Genomic DNA, 11,586 nt, shown 5'->3' on the forward strand with positions numbered 1-11,586 from the left:
TGTGGTGCTGATTAAATAAGCAATAAAACCGGCCTTCTTTAGATTAGTTGAGTATCTGGAGCATCAGCATTTGTGGGTTCGATTACAGGCTCAAAATGGCCAGAACAAATGAGAAATGAAGGCTATTCCATGCGAGAAATTGTCAAGAAACTGAAGGTCTCGTACAACTCTGTGTACTGCTCCCTTCACAGAACAGCGCAAACTGGCTCAGTACATTAGACAACAACTCTTCTCTTCCAACTTGCTAGGCAATCATATCTACCTATCTATAGGGGAAGGATGGCCAGCCACACAGGAGGGTGATTTTTACTAAGGAGAAGGAGGCCGTGCTGACAGAGATGCACGCTGGACATTTTGGAGTGAAGCGCATGAATGCCAAAATCAACCTACGCTTCTTCTGACAGGGTTTGTCAAGGAGGTGGACAGCTGGGCAAGTGAAATAACCTTTTGTTCATCAATCACATTCTATTATATCTGAAATTGTTATGATTTCAGTTAATGTCATATCAGAGAGCACAAAATGTTTCAATTTATCACTTTTTGCTTAAAGGTTTAGCCTGCCAGAAGTTTGGGAGGGCGAAGACTGTGGCACCGGAGTTGAAGCCCATCAAAGTTGTTTCACCATGGCACATGATCGGTAAGTGTACCAATTCAAATTTTGCCCTGATAAGTTGTTTTGTAATGGTTTCTTTATTTGACCACAGCAGAGTTCAATGTTATAGAATGTGTGTGTGTCAGTATCCTAACAAATACAGAAATCTGCAGACTGTATGACACAGATACGGGTAAGAATAAAGTGATCTTCTCTCTAACACTTTAAATGTTAGGGGTGGACCTCATCGGACCCTTCACTAAATCCAGGAATGGCAATGGCGACCGATCACTTTACCAAGTGGGTGGAGGCAATACCCATTAAGATCAGTAAAGGAAGAGTACATGCTTAACTCTAAATTCCCTTCTGTAACCCATTAAAAAGTTTGTTTGGAACCAAAAATAGATTTTGTTTTTTATGATACCCATCAAGGACGAGACTAGCGAGGCCACCTCCAAGGCGATGGTGGACTATCTTCAACACCCACGGTTCTCCTGAGGTCATCTTGAGTGACTGAGGTCATTGACGCTGGAACAAGGTACGGACGTTATAGGTTATGTTCTGTCACCAATGGTTTGTTTTATTTACTTTTTACAATTTGTTTTTCCATGGTACATAATCAGACATATTTCAATATCTTACATTGTCAATGGATATTGCTTTCCGACCCCCTCCTCCAGGTTTGGTGAATGGACCAACCAGACCCTCAAGGCTGCCATGTGCAAGTCCCTTGATACTAGGAAGGGTGAGAGAAAAGCCTGAAGATAATGCTCTTTGCACACAACAGCAGCATCCAGGCCGAGTACAGACGAGAGCCACAGCTGTTGACTGAGGTAAACAATGCAATTGTATATAGAATTATTACATATACTGTAGTCTTTCAAATGTGTGATTGACTTAGTGTGGTTGCTTGTCTATTGCTATTTTTGTATAACGTACTTTCAGATCACTGAAACCCCACCTGATGTGGTGGAAGTTGTGGAACCAGATCAGAACACCTTCAGGCACGGACTGAGAAGGATGTGGAGGTTTTTGACCAGGTAAAAATGATTGCCTGCTGTTAATTTTTTTTATAACACTGCACTTATCCATCAAATTTTCTCACAGTGAAGTGTAACCTGTGTGTTTGCTTGTTTACGTCTCTGTCTCCTACCTTTTTCCTTTTAACTCTGCTCCTGTTCTCCAGGACACCCAGACATGGATCCACCTGATGTCCTCCATTCCCAACCATCCTCCAACTTTTCATTACATCATTTACAGCTACTGTTGTTGTCATTTTCTGCTAAGAAAGTTGTATTGCTCTATCATACAGGGCATATAATATGTGAGATACACAGATTAACTAAAAACACTAGCACTGCAAACACTCAGAACAAAGAGAGCAGCAGTGCCTGGACTTTGCAGTCTCCGTCTTCAAGTCCCCCTTCTGAGACTGGCTGCCTGTTGAGAACAAGTGACAGGCTGAATTCCACACACCAGAATTCAGTATTTTAGTCTATGATTGTCATGTGAGTGTACAAAAAATCTGTGAAAATAAATTAATGACACAACTGTACCAAAAACGATCAAAGTTTATGTATAAAAATCTAAAATTTTGCCAGGTTGGTTTTCACAGCTGTTTCACAAGGTGTTCATTATTGTAAGTTGTCAGGTATTCTGTGATGGTATTTATTTGTTCCACGTTATTCATTGTTGTATCCTAGGACATAAATAGATATATATATGAGCTATGCAAGATATTTTTTTTATCATAACAGAGGACTACTGAAATTAGATTATTTCATTGTAGATAAGGGAAATGCAGGTTAAAATATGACAGCCAGACAAGCCAGTGTCTGAATCAAACAGCATATGCCAGCAGCATATGCCAGCAGCATATGCCAGCAGCATATGCCAGCAGCATATGCCAGCAGCATATGCCAGCAGCATATGCCAGCAGCATATGCCAGCAGCATATGCCAGCAGCATATGCCAGCAGCATATGCCAGCAGCATACCACCCTGCATCCTACTGCGTACTTGCTTCTGAAGTTAAGCAGGGTTGGTCCTGGTTGGTCCCTAGATGGGAGACCAGATGCTGCTGGAAGTGGTGTTGGAGAGCCATTAGGAGGCACTCTTTCCTCTGGTCTAAAAAATATCCCAATTCCCCAGGGCAATGATTGGGGACACTGCCCTATGTAGGGTGCTGTCTTTCGGCTGGGACATTTAATGGGTGTCCTGACTCTCTGTGGTCATTAAAGATCCCATGGCACTTATTGTAAGAGTAGGGGTGTTAACCCTGGTGTCCTGGCTAAATTCCCAAGCTGTCCATCATTGCCACCTAATCATCCCCAGCTTATAATTGGCTCATTCATCCCCTGTAACTGTTCCCCATGTTGTTGCTGTAAATGAGAATGTGTTCTCAGTCAACTTACCTTGTAAAATAAATACAAATAGATTTGCATATGAATGGAGGGTAAATTCGCTGTCCTTGGCATCTGTACGGTAAGTAACTTTAATGTGTCAAGCAGATTACACGTTTTCTTTACCATTTCCGAAACTTAGCAATGTTTAAGACATGGATTTCATGTTGTAATGTTAACAAGGTACCCAAAAGTAGTTCAAATTAATGTTTTCATTTTATTAGCTAAACAAAACTTGTTTAAACAGCGAAATTGTAGTGGAAATCAGCCTTGTTTGCATAGCGATGATGAAAACAACGTAATTTAGTCTGTAATGATCTCCAAAATTCAAATCATTAGGTCATCACACCGTTGATATAGCAACAGGCGCTAATAGTTCATCAAATCCCATTGTGACGTGAAGCAGGACATTATTTGCCTGGGGGACAGAATTTGTCAAGACAGCCCCTTTCAAAAGGTAGACATCACAGAGAGGAATTTGATTTGATTCATTCGACTCCCCATTAGCTGACGCCAATGGCGACAGCTACTCTTACTGGGGTCCGACACATAAAAGACATTACTGACAAAAGACTTTACACACATTTAAAAACATTTGCATGTAGTGTGTGTGTGTGTGTGTGTGTGCATCTATCAATTACACATACATGTCAGAACATACCACAGGAGGTTGGTGGCACCTTAATTGGGGAGGACAAGCTTGTTGTAATAGCTGGAGTGGAATTAGTGGAATGGTATCAAATACATAAAACATGGTTTCCATGTGTTTGATTCCATTCCATTAACTCTGTTCAGGCTGTTACTATGAGCAGTCCTCTCCTCAGCAGCCTCCTGTGGTGCATACACACAACAAGTAGGTCACATGGGGGAGAGGTGTTGAGCCGTAAGGTGTTGCTTTATTTGTTTTTTTAAACCAGATTTGCTGTTCACTTGTGCTATATAAAATGGAAGGGAGTTCCATGCACTCATGGCTCTATATAATACGGTATGTTTCCTTGAATTTGTTCTGGACCTGGGACTGTGAAAAGACCCCTGGTGGCATATCTGGTGGGGTAAGTGTGTGTGTCAGCCCTGTGTGTAAGTTGACTAGGCAAACAATTTGGAATTTCCAACACAATAATATTTCTTATAAAAACAAGAAGTGACGTAGTCCATCTTTCCTCAACTCTTAGCCATGAGAGACTGGCATGCATAGTATTAATATTAGCCATCTGATTACAATGAAGAGCAAAATGTCTCGCTCAGTTCTGGGCCAGCTGCAGCTGAACTAGTTATTCCTTTGCAGCACTTGACCATATGACTGGACAATAATCAATATAAGATAAAACTAGAGGATGCAGGACTTGCTTTGTGGAGTGTGGTGTCAAAAAATCAGATAATCTCTTTATTATGGACAGACCTCTCCCCATCTTTACAACCATTGAATCTATACATTTTGACCGTGATAGTTTACAATCTAAGGTAACACCAAGTAATGTAGTCTCCTCAACTTGTTCAACAACCACACAATTCATTACCAGGTTCAGGTTCAGGTCCAGAACTTAAGGAATAATTTGTACCAAATAGTACAAATTTCAGTCACTTCATCAGCTGTGGTTGCTGGTGTGTATATATAGCATACATGCCAGTGGCAGGTCATTGGTAAAAATAGAAAAGAGTAGAGGGCCTATAGAACTCTCCTGCGGTACACCACACTTTACATTTTTGACATTTGAGAAGCTTCCATTAAAGAAACCCCTCTGAGTTCTATTAGATGGATTTTCTTATCGTGGATTCAGCACTGAGGTTGAAAAGCCATAACACAAGTTTTCTCAACAACAGGTTATAGTCAATAATATCAAAGCCTGCACTGAAATCTAACAGTACAGCTCCCACAATCGTATTATCAATTTCGTTCAACCAATCATCAGTCATTTGTGTCAGAGCAGTACCTGCTGAACATGCTGAATGCCTGTTGTTAATTTGTTTATGGAGGAAATAGCATTGTATTTGATCAAACATAATTTTTTTCAACAGTTTTCTAAGTGCATGCTGATACGTCTGTTGCTTTACCATTCTTGGGTAGCGGAATGACTTTGGCTTCTCTCCAGGCCTGAGGACAAAGACTTTCCTCCAGGCTCAGATTAAAGATATGACAGATAGGAGTGGCTATAGAGTCAGCCACCATCATCAGTAGCTTTCCATCTACGTTGTCAATACCAGATTTGTCATTGTTGATCAATAACAATAATTTTTCCACCTCTCCCACACTAACATTACAAAATTCAAACTTGCAATGCTTTTCTTTCATGATTTGTTTTTTATGCATGAGTATGATGGCTCATTGCTAGCTGTTGGCATTTCCTGCCTGTTTGCCCTCTTTGCCAATTAAGTAATCATTAAAATAATTGGCAACATCAAATGGTTTTGTGATGAATAAGCCATCTGATTCAAATGAAATATGAAGTTGAATTTGTCTTTCTGCCCATAATTCCATTTAAAATATGCAAGTATTTTTTCATTATTCTTTATATGATTGAAATTGGCGTCAGAATACAGTTTCTTCTTCTTTTTGTTGAGTTTAGTCACATATTTTTTCCATTTGCAGTAAGTCAGCCATTCATATATGCAGCCAGACTTATTAACCATTCCTTTTCCCCCATCTCTTTCTACCATACTGTTTTTAAATTCCTCATCTCATCTATGGAGACTTAATAATCAAAGCTTGACGATTAGTTGATCATTTGAATCAGCTGTGTAGTGCTAATCAAATCAAAGCAAACGTTATTGGTCACATAGACATGATTAGCAGATGTTATTGCGAGTGTAGCGGAATGCTTATGCTTCTAGATCTGACAGTGTAGCAGTATCTAACAAGTAATATCTAACAATTCCACAACAAAACCTAATATCTAACAAATTCCACAACAATACCTAATACAAACATTCTAGTAAAGGAATGAGATAAGAATATATAGGTATAAAATATATGGATGAGCAGTGACAGAGCGGCTAAGATGCAATAGATAGTGAAGGATACAGTATACAGTATATACATATGAGATGAGAAATGTGAGATATGTAAGTGGCATTATTAAAGCTACTAGTATTCCATTTATTAAAGTGGTTAATGATATCAAGTCTGAAGGTAGGCAGCAACCTCTCTGTGCTAGTGGTGGCTGTTTAACAACCTGATGGCCTTGAGATAGAAGCTGTTTTTCAATCTCTCTGTCCCAGCTTTGACGCACCTGTACTGACCTCGCATTCTGTATGGAAGCGGGGTGAACAGGTGGTGGCTCAGGTTGTTATTGTCCTTGATGATCTTTTTGCCTTCCCGTGACATCGGGTGTTGTAGGTGGCCTGGAGGGCAGGTAGTTTGCCCCCGGTGATGCGTTGTGCAGACCACACCACCCTCTGGATAGCCTTGCCGTTGTGGGCGGTGCAGTTGCCGTACCAGGCGGTGATACAGCCCAACAGGATGCTCTCAATTGTGCACCTGTAAAAGTAAGTGAGGGTTTTCGGTGCCAAGCCAAATTTATTCAGCCTCCTGAGGTTGAAGAGGCGCTGTTGCGCCTTTTTCACCACACTGTCTGTGTGCGCGGACCTTTTCAGTTTGTCGGTGATACGTGCAGCGAGGAACTTAAAACTTTCCACCTCCCCTGGTGTCCCGTTAATGTGGATAGGGGGGGTGCTCCCTTCGCTGTTTCCTGAAGTCCACGATCATCTCTTTTGTTTTGCTGACATTGAGTGAGACGTTATTTTCCTGACACCACACTCCAAGGGCCCTCACCTCCTCCCTGCTGGCTGTCTCGTCGTTGTTGGTAATCAAGCCTACCACTGTAGTTTCGTCTGCAAACTTGATGATTGAGTTGGAAGCGTGCATGGCCACGCAGTTGTGGGTGAACAAGGAGTACAGGAGGGGGTTGTGAATGCACCATTATGGGACCCCAGTGTTGAGGATCAGCGGAGTGGAGATGTTGTTTCCTACCTTCACCACCTGGGGGTGGCCCGTCAGGAAGTCCAGGACCCAGTTGCACAGGGCGGGGTCAAGACCCAGGGTCTCAAGCTTACTGATGAGTTTGGAGGGTACTATGGTGTTGAATGCTGAGCTGTAGTCAATGAACAGCATTCTTACATATGTATTCCTCTTGTCCAGATGGGATAGGGCAGTGTGCAGTGTGATGGTGATTGCATCATCTGTGGACCTATTGGGGCAGACAGCAAATTGGAGTGGGTCTAGGGTGACAGGTAGAATGGAGGTGATATGATCCTTGACTAGTCTCTCAAGCACTTCATGATGACAGAAGTGAGTGCTACGGGGTGATAGTAATTTACCTTAGCTTTCTTGAGAACAGGAACAATGGTGGCCATCTTGAAACATGTGGGGACAGCAGACTGGGATAGGGATTGATTGAATATGTCCGTAAACACACCATCAGCTGGTCTGTGCATGCTCTGAGGACACGGCTAGGGATGCCGTCTGGGCCGGCAGCCTACTGAGGGTTAACTGTTTTACTCACTTCGGCCACATAGGAGAGCCCACAGTCTTTGGTGGTGAGCCGTGTCGGTGGCACTGTATTGTTCTCAAAGCACCCAAAGAAGTTGTTTAACCTCTCTAGGGTATGTGGGACGAAATAGTCCCACCTACTCAACAGCCAGTGGAATCCCGTGGCGCGTTATTCAAATACCTTAGAAATGCTATTACTTCAATTTCTGCAACATATGACTATTTTACACCATTTTAAAGACAAGACTCTCGTTAATCTAACCACACTGTCCGATTTCAAAAAGGCTTTACAACGAAAGCAAAACATTAGATTATGTCAGCAGAGTACCCAGCCAGAAATAATCAGACACCCATTTTTCAAGCTAGCATATAATGTCACATAAACCCAAACCACAGCTAAATGCAGCACTAACCTTTGATGATCTTCATCAGATGACACTCCTAGGACATTATGTTATACAATACATGCATGTTTTGTTCAATCAAGTTCATATTTATATCAAAAACCAGCTTTTTTACATTAGCATGTGACGTTCAGAACTAGCATTCCCACCGAACACTTCCGGTGAATTTACTAAATTACTCACGATAAACGTTGACAAAAAACATAACAATTATTTTAAGAATTATAGATACAGAACTCCTTTATGCAATCGCTATGTCCGATTTTAAAATAGCTTTTCGGCAAAAGAACATTTTGCAATATTCTGAGTAGATAGCCCAGCCATCACGGGCTAGCTATTTTGACACCCACCAAGTTTGGCCCTCACCAAACTCCAATTTACTATTAGAAAAATTTGATTACCTTTGCTGTTCTTCATCAGAATGCACTCCCAGGACTTCTACTTCAATAACAAATGTTGGTTTGGTTCAAAATAATCCATAGTTATGTTCAAATATCCTCTGTTTTGTTTGTGCGTTCAAGACACTATCCGAAGGGTGACGCGCCCGACACGTTTCGTGACAAAAAAATTCTAAATATTCCATTACCGTACTTCGAAGCATGTCAACCGCTGTTTAACCTCTTACATCTAGACGTTCCGCTAGCGGAACACCTGCTCCAATATCCAATGATGTGCGTGGCGTGAAATACAAACCCCTCTAAAATCCGAAAACTTCAATTTTTCAAACATATGACTATTTTACAGCATTTTAAAGACAAGACTCTCGTTAATCTTACCACACTGTCCGATTTCAAAAAGGCTTTACAGCGAAAGCAAAACATTACATTATGTCAGCAGAGTACCCAGCCAGAAATAATCAGACACCCATTTTTCAAGCTAGCATATAATGTCACAAAAAACAAAACCACAGCTAAATGCAGCACTAACCTTTGATGATCTTCATCAGATGACACACCTAGGACATTATGTTATACAATGCATGCGTGTTTTGTTCAATCAAGTTCATATTTATATCAAAAACCAGCTTTTTACATTAGCATGTGACTAGCATGTGACTAGCATTCCCACCGAACACTGCCGGTGAATTTACTAAATTACTCACGATAAACGTTCACAAAAAGCATAACAATTATTTTAAGAATTATAGATACAGAACTCCTCTATGCACTCGATATGTCCGATTTTAAAATAGCTTTTCGGTGAAAGCACATTTTGCAATATTCTCAGTACATAGCCCGGCATCACAGGGCTAGCTATTTAGACACCCAGCAAGTTTAGCACTCACCAAAGTCAGATTTACTATAAGAAAAATGTTATTACCTTTGCTGTCTTCGTCAGAATGCACTCCCAGGACTTCTACTTCAATAACAAATGTTGGTTTGGTCCCAAATAATCCATTCTTATATCCAAATAGCGGCGTTTTGTTCGTGCGTTCAGGACACTATCCGAAAGGGTAAATAAGGGTGATGAGCATGGCGCAATTCGTGACAAAAAAATTCTAAATATTCCATTACCGTACTTCGAAGCATGTCAACCGCTGTTTAAAATCAATTTTTATGCGATTTTTCTCGTAAAAAAGCGATAATTTTCAAACCGGGAATCTGCTTTTAGGTAAACAGACGAAAGAAAATAAAGCATGGGGTCGACTCAGGCACGCGCCTAAGCCCATAGTACTCTGATCGGCCACTTGCCAAACGCGATAAAGTGTTTCAGCCAGAGGCTGCCTCGATATCGTTCAGCTTTTTCCCGGGCTCTGAGAGCCTATGGGAGCCGTAGGAAGTGTCACTTTATAGCAAAGATCCTCAGTCTTCAATAAAAAGAGCCAAGATGAAACACAACTTGTCAGACAGGCCACTTCCTGCATGGAATCTTCTCAGGTTTTGGCCTGCCATATGAGTTCTGTTATACTCACAGACACCATTCAAACAGTTTTAGAAACTTTAGGGTGTTTTCTATCCAAATCTACTAATTATATAATTATATGCATATTCTAGTTACTGGGCAGGAGTATTAACCAGATTAAATCGGGTACGTTTTTTATCCGGCCGTGTCAATACTGCCCCCTAGCCCTAACAGGTTAAGGTCCTGGAGTAGCCTAGCCAGTCTCCAGACCTTAATCCCATAGAAAATCTGTGGAGGGAGCTGAAGGTTCGAGTTGCCAAACGTCAGCCTCGAAACCCTAATGACTTGGAGAAGATCTGCAAAGAGGAGTTGGACAAAATCCCTCCTGAGATGTGTGCAAACCTGGTGGCCAACTACAATAAACGTCTGACCTCTGTGATTGCCAACAAGGGTTTTGCCACCAAGTACTAAGTGATGTTTTGCAGAGGGGTCAAATACTTATTTCCCTCATTAAAATGCAAATCAATTTGTAACATTTTTGACATGCGTTTTTCTGGATTTTTTTGTTGGTATTCTGTCTTAATTACGTTTCTGTATCTAGAATCCACTCCAGGAAAATGCAGAGGCACCACACGATATTGTCTGTAAGACAAGAAACAAACAAAATTATACTCTATTTCACAGTTTGAACAACAGTTGAACAGTGCCAGCGTAACATCAATATTAGGGTAGACTAATTGAACATGCATAGTGTACATGTATACAATATCTAGCCTAATATAAAGAAATAGGGCATAACCCTCAAGCTTTGCACAGTGAACAGATTGTACAAATTAGCCTAGGTAGATAGAAAGAGTATCTACCTACAGCCATGCCAATTAGCCATGCTTAGGCAAACATTTTTAACCCCTGTGCGGCCTGACATCCAGCGAAAAATCATATCGCCATTAGCATAACAAAATTTAATTAAAAAAATATATATAATAATAATCAAATTAGATCGTTTTATAGATACACCTCTCCTGAATCGAACCACGTTGTCCGATTTCAAAAAGGCTTTACAGCAAAAGCAAAACATTAGATTATGTTAGAGGAGTATATCGTAAAAGTAGCCACATAGCCATTTTCCGACCAACCACATGCATCACAAATAACCAAAAAACAGCTAAATGCAGCACTAACCTTTGACAATCTTCATCAGATGACACACCTAGGACATCATGTTACACAATATATGCATTCTTTTGTTCGATAAAGTTCATATTTATATATAAAAACAGCATTTTACATCGGTGCGTAACGTTGACTAACTATTTTCCCTCAAATGCATCCGATGAAACAGAGCTACAATTTACTAAATTACTATTCGAAAACATTTTTAAAATGTAATATTGTCATTCTAAGATTTATAGATGAATATCTCTTGAAAGCACCTGTAATGCCAGATTTAAAAATAACTTTACTGGGTAATCACACTTTGCCATAAAAGGGGATGCGATACTCAGAACAATAGGCTAGCAATAGCAATAGGCTAGCCATCTTGGAACAATCGCATATCAAATCTAGTCTTGTATACTATTGTCAATAATCCCTTACCTTTGGTTGTCTTCATCAGAAAGCACTTCCAGGAATCCCAGGTCCACAACAAATGTATTTTCGTTCGAAAAAATGACTCCTTTATGTTCCAAGAGCTTGTTCTTGTTAGCGCGTCTGAAGGCTGATCCAAATGCTTCGTCGGCCACGGGACAGCCATTTCGAGAAAATGCATTTTTTCCCCATTTAGGTTCGTTCAAACATGTCAAACGTTGTATAACATAAATCTTCAGGCCGTTTTTCAACAAGAGAGCCAATAAGATTCGAG

At 40.6% G+C, this 11,586-nt stretch overlaps 1 long non-coding RNA gene across 1 annotated transcript; it reads left to right on the forward strand.

Annotated features, from left to right (window-relative positions):
• The first annotated feature begins 408 nt into the window (after nt 1-408).
• Nucleotides 409-2,238, forward strand: LOC106608132 (uncharacterized). Its single transcript, XR_001329391.2, has 6 exons — nt 409-637; nt 828-892; nt 1,025-1,130; nt 1,273-1,425; nt 1,538-1,632; nt 1,779-2,238. It is a non-coding gene; the product is annotated as an uncharacterized lncRNA (long non-coding RNA).
• Nucleotides 2,239-11,586: the final 9,348 nt, after the last annotated feature.

Source organism: Salmo salar, chromosome ssa06 (assembly GCF_905237065.1).
Source record: "Salmo salar chromosome ssa06, Ssal_v3.1, whole genome shotgun sequence".
Taxonomy (NCBI): domain Eukaryota; kingdom Metazoa; phylum Chordata; class Actinopteri; order Salmoniformes; family Salmonidae; genus Salmo; species Salmo salar.